Here is a 9,934-nt window from a genome sequence, read left to right on the forward strand (position 1 = left end):
CAAATGGAAAGTTAATTTAGGTCCACCAATGCGAGCGAACATAGCAGGCTAATAGAACCCAAAAAAATAGAAAGAAACAAAAAAAAAGGCAACACAAGTCCTTGGTCCCGCTAGGAGCAACTGAGCGTTACAATAAACAAAATAAAAACATAATAGTTCTTCGATCCATGCTAGGAGAGATACCGCCATAATCAAAAGAAAAACTATTATATTGGGCCGGTCAACCTCGTGATGTGTGTTGCCAAGCGTGACGTTGTGGTCACGGTAAGCGAGATATACATTTTTGTGCCAAATTATAGCAGGTAGTGACCACTAATTAGCCTAAAATCAGCCTAAGGGTCTAGAAATAGCCTCACTACTATGATCTTTACTTTTATGGTAGAATAATTTATCATATAAAATGACCAGTAATTACAACTCAAGCTCTAGGTTTCATGCTGACCTTCTCATCCAAAGGAATATGGATATGTGAAATGTAAGTCTAACATGTAACAATTGATGGTATAATACATACTTAATTCCTGGGATCTTAAGCATGGAAGGACACAAGGGTACTTACATCCATCTCAGAAAAGAACTCAAGACCCTGCCCAAAGAGTCATAGAGAAGTAGGAACAAGAAAAAATAAACGATTGATCTTGTTCCTTTCTTAGCGAGATTGAATGCATCATACAACATGAGAACCAATTGGAAGTTCTTGCCTCCGGAAGAGAATTAGAACATTTTTGCTAAAGCATATCTAGATGTGGGTCCCTAGATGTGTCATAAGTATTGCACATCTAAGTCCTATGTAATTGATCTTACACAGAGATTTGTGTGCGTATTTTCTTTTTCCTTTTTCTTTTTTCCTTTTGATGTTTGATAAGTCACTTAGGTGTGCAATAACTAGGGCACATCTCGATGTGCCCTACACAGACCCGAATTTAAAAATAATATATTTTGGATTTGCAAATATTTCTTAGTTCCTAAATCTGTAGGTATTTAACCCCAAGCACTGATCCATTTTTAGGACAGTATAACCAAGCCTAAAGCGAGCTCTCTCAGCGATTTTCATTTCTGACCGTCCGATTGGCGATCTGGGCATCTCTGGCGTCAGATCCCCTGTCTATAGTTTTTTTTTGAGATAATCCCTGTCTGGGCATCTCCCTGTCGTATGTATGTATATTAATTTCAATGCACAAAATTCAAGGGTTTTAACTTTTTTTTTCTTTGCACTTGCGACCCACACCAGCGCCATGGCAACAAGCATGTCCCCCGAACCTGACCTTCAACGTGAGCGTCAGATCCCACCACGACTTGGCAGCACCACTGGTGGAACCGGCGTCCCTAGGTGAGCAATCGTCCAGATGGCCGTCGCGCTTCCACCCAGCAGGTACTACTCCCTTCATCTCATCTTCTCAATAGCTAATTCAACACATGTACGTAGTTCGTCTGCCTCTTGATTTCCTGGATTCCAGAACCCTGTCTTCGTCCCAAATCAAGAATGATATTCTTTTGGATCTGGATCAAGATGGGTTATATTAATCCCCCTCCCTCCAGTGAATATTTATGCAAGAGAAATTTAATTAGGTAGATTTGTTCTAGGTAGAGGAGTAGAGGCATTGTTTCCACGGGGTGGTAGTGAGGTGTTGCAGATTAGAGCACCATCAGTGGTTCTTGAGCACCATGGCAAGGCAAAGGTTCGAATGGCGTTCGCATAACAGGATAGGAGTCTAGAGAGGTTGTCCTTATTATCACCGTATCGGTTGTCTTTGTCCGCTTTTTTTTCAGTTTTATGTGCTATGTTTTGCTCCGTTTGCGAGCTGTACACTAGTAGGAAAAGGGGCTTTTACCCCGGTTTGTAAGGGCCTTTTGTCCCGGTTCTCGAACCGGGACTAAAGGGTCGTTACTAAAGCCCTAACCCTTTAGTCCCGGTTCTTACACGAACCGGGACAGAAGGTCCTCCACGTGGCCGCTGCTGCCAGCCCAGGCAGGGGGGCCTTTGGTCCCGGTTGGTGACACCAACCGGGACCAATAGGCAGGGCCTTTTGTCCCGGTTGGTGTCACCAACCGGGACCAATAGGCATCCACGCGTCAGCAGCTGGCAGGAGCTGAGGTTTTTGTTTTTTTTGAAAGGGGGTGGTTTAGGGGTTTTGGGGGGTTAATTTAGGTGTTTCATATATTGTGTTAGCTAGCTAATTAATAGAGAGAAGTGTCCTCTCTTATCTCCGTGCTTGGTCGACGCTACGTACTATATACGTATGGAGAGGAGTAGACACGCTAGCTAGTAATCAAATGAAGGAAACAGAAGATCGTCATGAACATATGCATACAGAGAGAAGTGATATCGACCACCTCTCCTTCTCCGAGATATTGGTCGAACAACAAGTTCTCGTATATCTATCCGACACTACCGGCTACATATATACAATAATTATCTCTTACAATACAATCTCCTAATTAAATTGTAGGAACACAGGGTCCACATAGTATTCTCCGTTTTCAGCGATCACGTGGTCAAGGAAGAATGCCGCCAATTCCTCTTGAATTCCTCGCATACGATCTGGTGCTAGGAGTTCATCCCGCTTCCGAAACATCTAATTTGAAGAAGGGGGTCAATACATATATATATGAATAAATGAAACTCAACACAAATGATGGTAATAAAATAAAATTGTGAATATTATTGCTTACGCACTTCATATTGTTCTTCAGTGTAGCCCCGCTCACAGGTCGTGTAGCGGATGGACTCGCAAACGTAGTATCCACAGTAATTATTCCCGGGTTCCTGCCACAACCACTTTACAAGAAATAGAGGTCAATCAAACTGATAAGCAAGCATGCTAAATGGTATTGATGAAACTAGCGCTTGAATCACTAGGAGATGCGCGGAACATGCTACTATAGTACTTACTTTCGGGTGATTAAATTGCAGCTTCTTCGGCAGTCCCGGAGCTTTTGTGGTGAATTTTCTCCAAACCCTGCCAGACAAAGAAAACAATTACTTGATATCAGGAAATGAACAAAGTTGCTGATATGGTGGATAATGATCGATTTAACTTACTTCTCGAGCATTTGAGTCATGTTCGCATAGTCCTGGGGATCTTTTCGTCTCGAGTCTAAGACGGTTACTACTCCCTGCTCAAGCTTAATCTCTAGGAGAATATAGTGGAAGCTGCGCATGCATGCATAAGTCATCAATTACATTACCATAACCTGGACTAATAAGGGAAACCGAATATGCACAAGACAGTAACACTCACTTGAAGTTGTAAGGAAAGAGTATTATATCTTTGTTTTGATTTAATACCAACGATTGTAGCAAGTTGGCCTCGGCTTCTTTGGGATGTTTTTCAACCGTATATGCATCTATGAGATTTGTGTTAATGAACCCAATATCACCGATTTGTCTTTTCTTCAATTCGGCGATCTTCAATCTGCATAATATAGTGAGGATAATTATAAATACATGCAATGAAAGAGCTGACCTATATAGAGAGACTTAATGACAGAAGTAGTACTACTTACAGACAGTAGCAAGTGATCGTTGTTTTATCGAGGGCCTTTTGATTGTAAAACTGGAAGAAATCCTCAAATGGAACATTCAGCAGATCAATTCCAACGAGGTCATGCTCCGGTTTAACTCTCAGCGTCAAAGTATTCATCCCATCAGACTCTCTGCAGGTTTTCATGTACCAATCATGTAGTCTTCGCATCATCGTTGTTAGAGATCTTTCATCTTTGACGAGAGGCTTCCCGTAATGGTATTTGTGTTCGTCCACCTCCATGATTTCATAATGTACATCGTCGGGCAGGTAATCTCCAAGATTGCTATAACCGGGCACCATACTCGGATCATTAGCGACGATGTCTTTTGACACCTTGAGCGGGGGGCACGATTGGTTCGCTTGTTCGCCGAGCTGGGCAATTTTTTTCCCAGCTCGTCGTTCTTTTAACCTTTGATCACTGACAGTACTTCCCGACCGCTCCGCTTCGGCATATGTCTTTGCAAGAATGCGCTCATAGTTGCCTCTCGGCGGAGACTTTGGTGGTTTTGTCAGGGCAGCCAGAGTGCGCTTTGCTTTCACCGGATCTACCTTCTCCTCCGGAGGTGGATGTTTCTTTGCTTTCACCCCTTCAAAGAAGTTTGTCACTTCGGCTCGCACGATCTTCCTGGTTTCCTCCTCGGTCCTCTCGTATGGTAACTTCTCTGGAGTCTTCAGAGAAGGACCGAATCTGTATTGCCTCCCGCCTCTGGCAGCTGTACTGCTAGACGCCGGCAGAGCAGACGGAGCGGCTGCGGCTGTCTTCTTTCCTTGCTTACGAGGCGGAGGAGAAGGACTACGACGCGCCGGAGCAGCCGCAGCGGCGGCGGGTCTCTTCCGCCCTTGCTGACGAGGCGGAGAAGGAGGAGGCTGGCTGCTCTGGCGCGCCGGCGCTGGCGGAGAAGGAGGCGGAGTGCCGCCACGCGCCGGAGAAGGAGGCTGAGTGCCCTGATCACTCGCCGGAGGAGGAGGCGGAGGAGGAGGCGGAGTGCCCTTACTCGCCGGAGCCGTCCAGTTCGGAAGCTTGATGAGCTCCTTCCGCCATAGGCATGGAGTCTTCAGAGCAGAACCCAGCCGAGTCTCCCCTTCACCGGTAGGGTGGTCAAGCTGGAGCTCCTCAAATCCCTCCGTTATTTCATCCACCATCACCCTAGCATATCCTTCTGGAATCGGCCGGCAGTGGTAGGTTGCGCCGGGTTCAGGAGGTAAAACAGAGCCAACAGCCGCCTTGACTTTGAAGTTCTGCCATTCCGCCATAAGGTGGCAATGTTGAGACTCCGTGATAGCATCCACGGGGTAGCTAGCAGGAGCCGCATGCTCCAGCTGAAGCAGCTCGGTGGAAGCCACGCTGCTTCTCCGCTGAGATGGCGGTGTAGCTTCGGGGGCAGTTTCGGCATGTCGATTGCCGTCTCGTTCCTCTAGCGCTTGAACCCTTTCGTGCAGCTTCTGAATTTGGATCTGCTCCACTTTTTTCCTCCTCTCCTGGCTTTTGTAACCGCCCGCGTCCGGAAAACCAGCCTTCCACGGAACGGAGCCTGGCGTGCCTCGTGTCCGTCCAGGGTGCTCAGGATTCCCGAGGGCCATTGTGAGCTCGTCGTTCTCTCTGTCTGGAACGAACGTCCCTTCCTGCGCTGCATCGATATATTGCTGAATCTTCTTGACTGGTATTCTCAAAAGCTCGTTCGTCCAAACGCACCTCCCTGATACAGGGTCCAAGGTTCCGCCAGCCCCGAAGAACCAAGTCCGGCAACGGTCTGTCCAGTTCATTGTCTGTGGTTCGATCCCTTTTTCAAGCAGATCATTCTCAGCCTTGGCCCACTTAGGTCGGGCTTTGAGGTAGCCACCTGACCCCGTGCGATGGTGAAGCTTCTTCTTCGCAGCATTCTTCTTGTTTGTCGCTGACATCTTCTTACTCTTTTCCGATGTCTTGTGGGCCACAAATGCGGGCCAGTGATCTCTGATCTTCTCATACCGGCCGATGAATTCTGGTGTCTCTTCTTTGTCGACAAACGTTTTCAGCTCATTCTTCCACCTCCTGAATAGGTCTGCCATCTTCTTAAGAGCATGAGACTTGATTAATTGCTCTATAACTGGCTTCTCCGGATCCTCCTCTGGCGGTAGGGTGAAATTTGCCTTCAGCTCAGTCCAAAGATCATCTTTCTGCATATCATTGACATAAGACACCTCAGGGTCTTCCTTCTTAGGCTTATACCATTGGTGGATGCTGATCGGGATCTTGTCCCTAACTAGAACCCCGCACTGAGCAGCAAATGCATCCTTTGTCCGGATGGGTTCAATCGGTTGGCCGTCGCGCGCGATTGCTGTGATCTCAAACCTTTCATCCGAGCGCAACTTTCTCTTCGGGCCTCGTCTCTTTACCGCAGTTGTGCTCGATCCGGAGGGCTAGAAAAAAGAAGAAAGACGAGTGTTAATTAATATGTGTACATACCAAAACAATGAATGCATCAATTAGCTAGTCAGCACAGGCTTAACTAATATATTTACCTGGCCGGACTCTGTTCGGTCACCGGAGCCGTCACCACGGGCTCCTTCTTGCACCAGCATTGGGTCACCGGAGCCATCATAATCATGTCTTTCCTCCTCCACTCTTCGATCACCGTAGCCTGCTTCTTCACCCTGTTCTTCCAGACCATCATTGTCGTTAAGATACGACAAGATATCACCTCCGGCTAAGATTATGTCCCCCAACACCTCTTCTGCTTGCTCGTCTCGTCCGTGCTCCATTGTTTCTGCAAATATTACAACATGGCAATTATTACACAAACATGACAGCAGGTGGATATATTAGTGCAAACGTAGACCTAGCTTATTCCGGGTTTGGGGTGGCCTAGGCAACGCTTCAAGGGTAGGGGCGCGGCGGGAGGGGGTAGGAGACCGACATCGTTTTTTTCTAGGGTTTGGGTGTCCTCGAGAGTTTTGGTCGAGCGAGAGGGCCGGGGGGTGCTCCCGTGGTATAAGTTATCACGGTCGAGAGGGGGTATAAATATCGACCGTCCATCATGTCGAAGTTATCTGGGAGGGAGTTATATATATCGACAACGACGACATACATACATGGGAAAATAATGTTATCGGGGAGGGGGTATATCGACCCCCCCCCCACGTGTTGAAGTTATCGGGAGGGGGTTATATCGACAACGACGACATACGTACATGGGAAAATAATATTATCGGCGGGGAGGGGGTATATCGACCCCCCCTCGTGTTGAAGTTATCGGGAGAGGGGTATATCGACGACGACAGACCCGATAAAACATAAGAAAACGAAGAAGAAATAAAAAGAGGAGAAGAAGAAAAGGAATAGAGGAGAAGATCGAAGAAAAAAAAGAAGAAAAAAAAGAGGAGAAGAAGAAAGGAATAGAGGAGAGAAGAAGAAAAAATAGAATTTTTCTATTTTTTCTTCTTCTCTTCTATTCCTTTCTTCTTCTCCTCTTCTTTTTCTTCTTTTTCCTCTTCTTATTTATTTCTCCTCTTCTTCCTCTCCTCTTCTTCTCCTTTCTTCCTCTTCTTATTTTCCTTTTTATATGAACATATCATCATATATATGAACATACATTTTCTTTGCATATGCATATGAACATACATTTTCTTTGCATATGCATATGAACATACATACATACATTTTTCTTTCATATGAACATACATACATACATTTTCTTTGCATATGACCATACATACATTTTTCTTTGCATATGACCATTCATACATTTTCTTTGCATATGCTTTGCATATAAACATACATACATATAAACATACATACATAAACATAACATACATACAAAAAATTCTAAAAATCTGCCTAAAAAATTATATGAAAAAAGCATACATCATCCATCCATCCATATAATGAACATATACATCATCCATCCATCCATATAATCAACATATGCATATGAAAAAAAATATATGAAAAATTATATGAAGAGGATCGAGGGGACAGGGAGGAAAGGGGGTCGCCGGAGCCGGACCGAACGGGGAGGAGGGGCGGCGTCGAGGCAGGGGCGGCAGTGGGGGCGGGCGCCGGCGACGACGACAATGGTGGGGGCGGGCCGGGGCGCAGGGGCGCGGCCGTGCGTGCTCGGGGACGGGGCAGGGGCACGGGGCGGCGGCCGGCGTGGGCTCGGGCGCGGGGCAGGGGCACGGGGAGACGGGGATGGCGGCCGGCGGCGGCGACGGCGACGAGGAGCGCGCGAGCGATTTGGGCAGCCTGGCGGCGGGGGCAACTGGCGAGGGAGGCGAGGGAGATGTGAAATTTTCACAAGTCCTGGTTATATAGCAAGGGCATTGGTCCCGGTTCGTGGCACCAACCGGGACCAATGCCACCCTTTAGTCCCGGTTGGTGCCACCAACCGGGACCAAAGGTCCCTTTTCAGCAGCCCAAAGGGCGGGAACCGTGGGCCTTTGGTCCCGGTTGGTGGCACCAACCGGGACTAAAGGGGGGCATTGGTCCCGGTTGGTGCCACGAACCGGGACCAAAGGGCCTTGCACAGCGGCGTGGTGGTGGGAGTTTAGTCCCACCTCGCTAGCTGAGAGAGAGCCGCACCTGTTTATAAGGTGCGGTGCGCCTGAGCTATCGAGCTCCTCTCTAAAGCAGGCTTCGGGCCTAACCTCTCTGTACATGCCTGTGGGCCTACTGGGCCTTCTGCGGGCCTGAATCCTGGCCCATGGATGGGTTTCTAGTCGTATTCAGGCCGTGGTGGCCCAGTAGGTGGCATAATTTTTATTTTTTGCCTGTTTTTTGTTTTCTTTTTTGCTTTATTTATTTTGTTTTGTTTCTACTTACAACAAAAAACTTATTTATTTTATTTTATTTTGTTTCTAATTACTTATTTATTTTACTTTACGATAATTCTTTTTGCTATTAAAGTTTCTATCAAAAAAAGTTCTTTATGAAATTCTTTTTGCTGTATTTAGTTTTTTTGTTTTCTTTTTTGCTATATTTATTTTGTTTTGTTTCTACTTACAACAAAAAACTTATTTATTTTATTTTATTTTGTTTCTAATTACTTATTTATTTTACTTTATGATAATTCTTTTTGCTATTAAAGTTTCTATCAAAAAAAGTTCTTTATGAAAATTCTTTTTGCTTTTAATGATTTTGAACAGAAAATACTTCGATAATTTTAGTTGCATCAATTTTATATGATTTTAGTTTCAATAATAATAGAGGTTTCTTATAATGTTTTGAACAGAAAATACTTTGTTAATTTTAGTTTCATAAATTTTATTAAAGTTTATTTTATTTTGTCGGAACACAAGAAGTCCGGAGTTGTAATAAGTTATTAAAAATAAAAAAGAGGCGCAATGCTCGTTGATTTGCTTCAAGCCTTTCGGAATAGTGTAGACTGCACTGCACATAGCTCCATGCAGTCTACCTTATTCCTCAAGGCTTGAAGCTAAGCAACGTGAGCATTGCGCCTCTTCTTCATCGTCTCTGCACTCAGGGCTTATAAACCGCTCCTAGTGCCTCTCAGCTAGCGAGGTGGGACTAAAAAACTGCTTAGTAAGAAACTCTAGTACCGGTTCGTGCCACGAACAGGTACTAAAGGTGCTCGTGGGGCCACAGCCTCATTAGTACCGGTTCGTGGCACCAACAGGGACCAAAGGGTGGAATTGGTCCCGGTTCGTGCCACCAACCGGGACCAATGGCCTTGCACAGCGGCGTGGTGGTGAGTTTAGTCCCACCTCGCTAGCTAAGAGAGAGCCGCACCTGTTTATAAGGTGCGGTGCGCCTGAGCTGTCGAGCTCCTCTCTAAAGCAGGCTTACGGGCCTAACCTCTCTGTACATGCATGTGGGCCTACTGGGCCTTCTGCGGGCCTGAATCCTGGCCCATGGATGGGTTTCTAATCGTATTCAGGCCGTGGTGGCCCAGTAGGTGGCATAATTTTTAATTTTTGGCCTGTTATTTTTCATGCATTTACTAATTATTTTGAGCTATAAGACCCTAAAATTGAAAAGCATTTCAAATGAACTCTGAAAAGGTTGAAATTTGGCATGGTATCATCATTTCATCCACATAGCATGTGCAAGAAAGTTGAGAGGGTTATGGCAAAAACTAGATGCACTTCTTGTACAAAACGGACAATGGTATCATACTCGTCTATTACAAAGTTGGCATGGTATCATCATAATAGTTGCGGGAGAAAGTCTTCATTTTTTTCTTCGCTTGTGTCATTTGCTTATTGCGCCGTAACCATGGATAATCTTCATCGTTTATCAGGATGCTTGGGTCAGCCTTGACTTTGAAGGGAGGAATTTCATGAAACTTTTCATAATCTTCAGACATGTCTGTCTTGCCCTCCACTCCCACAACGTCCCTTTTTCCTGAAAGAACCATGTGGCGCTTTGGCTCATCGTATGATGTATTAGCTTCCTTATCTTTTCTTTT

Source organism: Triticum aestivum, chromosome 1D (assembly GCF_018294505.1).
Source record: "Triticum aestivum cultivar Chinese Spring chromosome 1D, IWGSC CS RefSeq v2.1, whole genome shotgun sequence".
NCBI lineage: Eukaryota > Viridiplantae > Streptophyta > Magnoliopsida > Poales > Poaceae > Triticum > Triticum aestivum.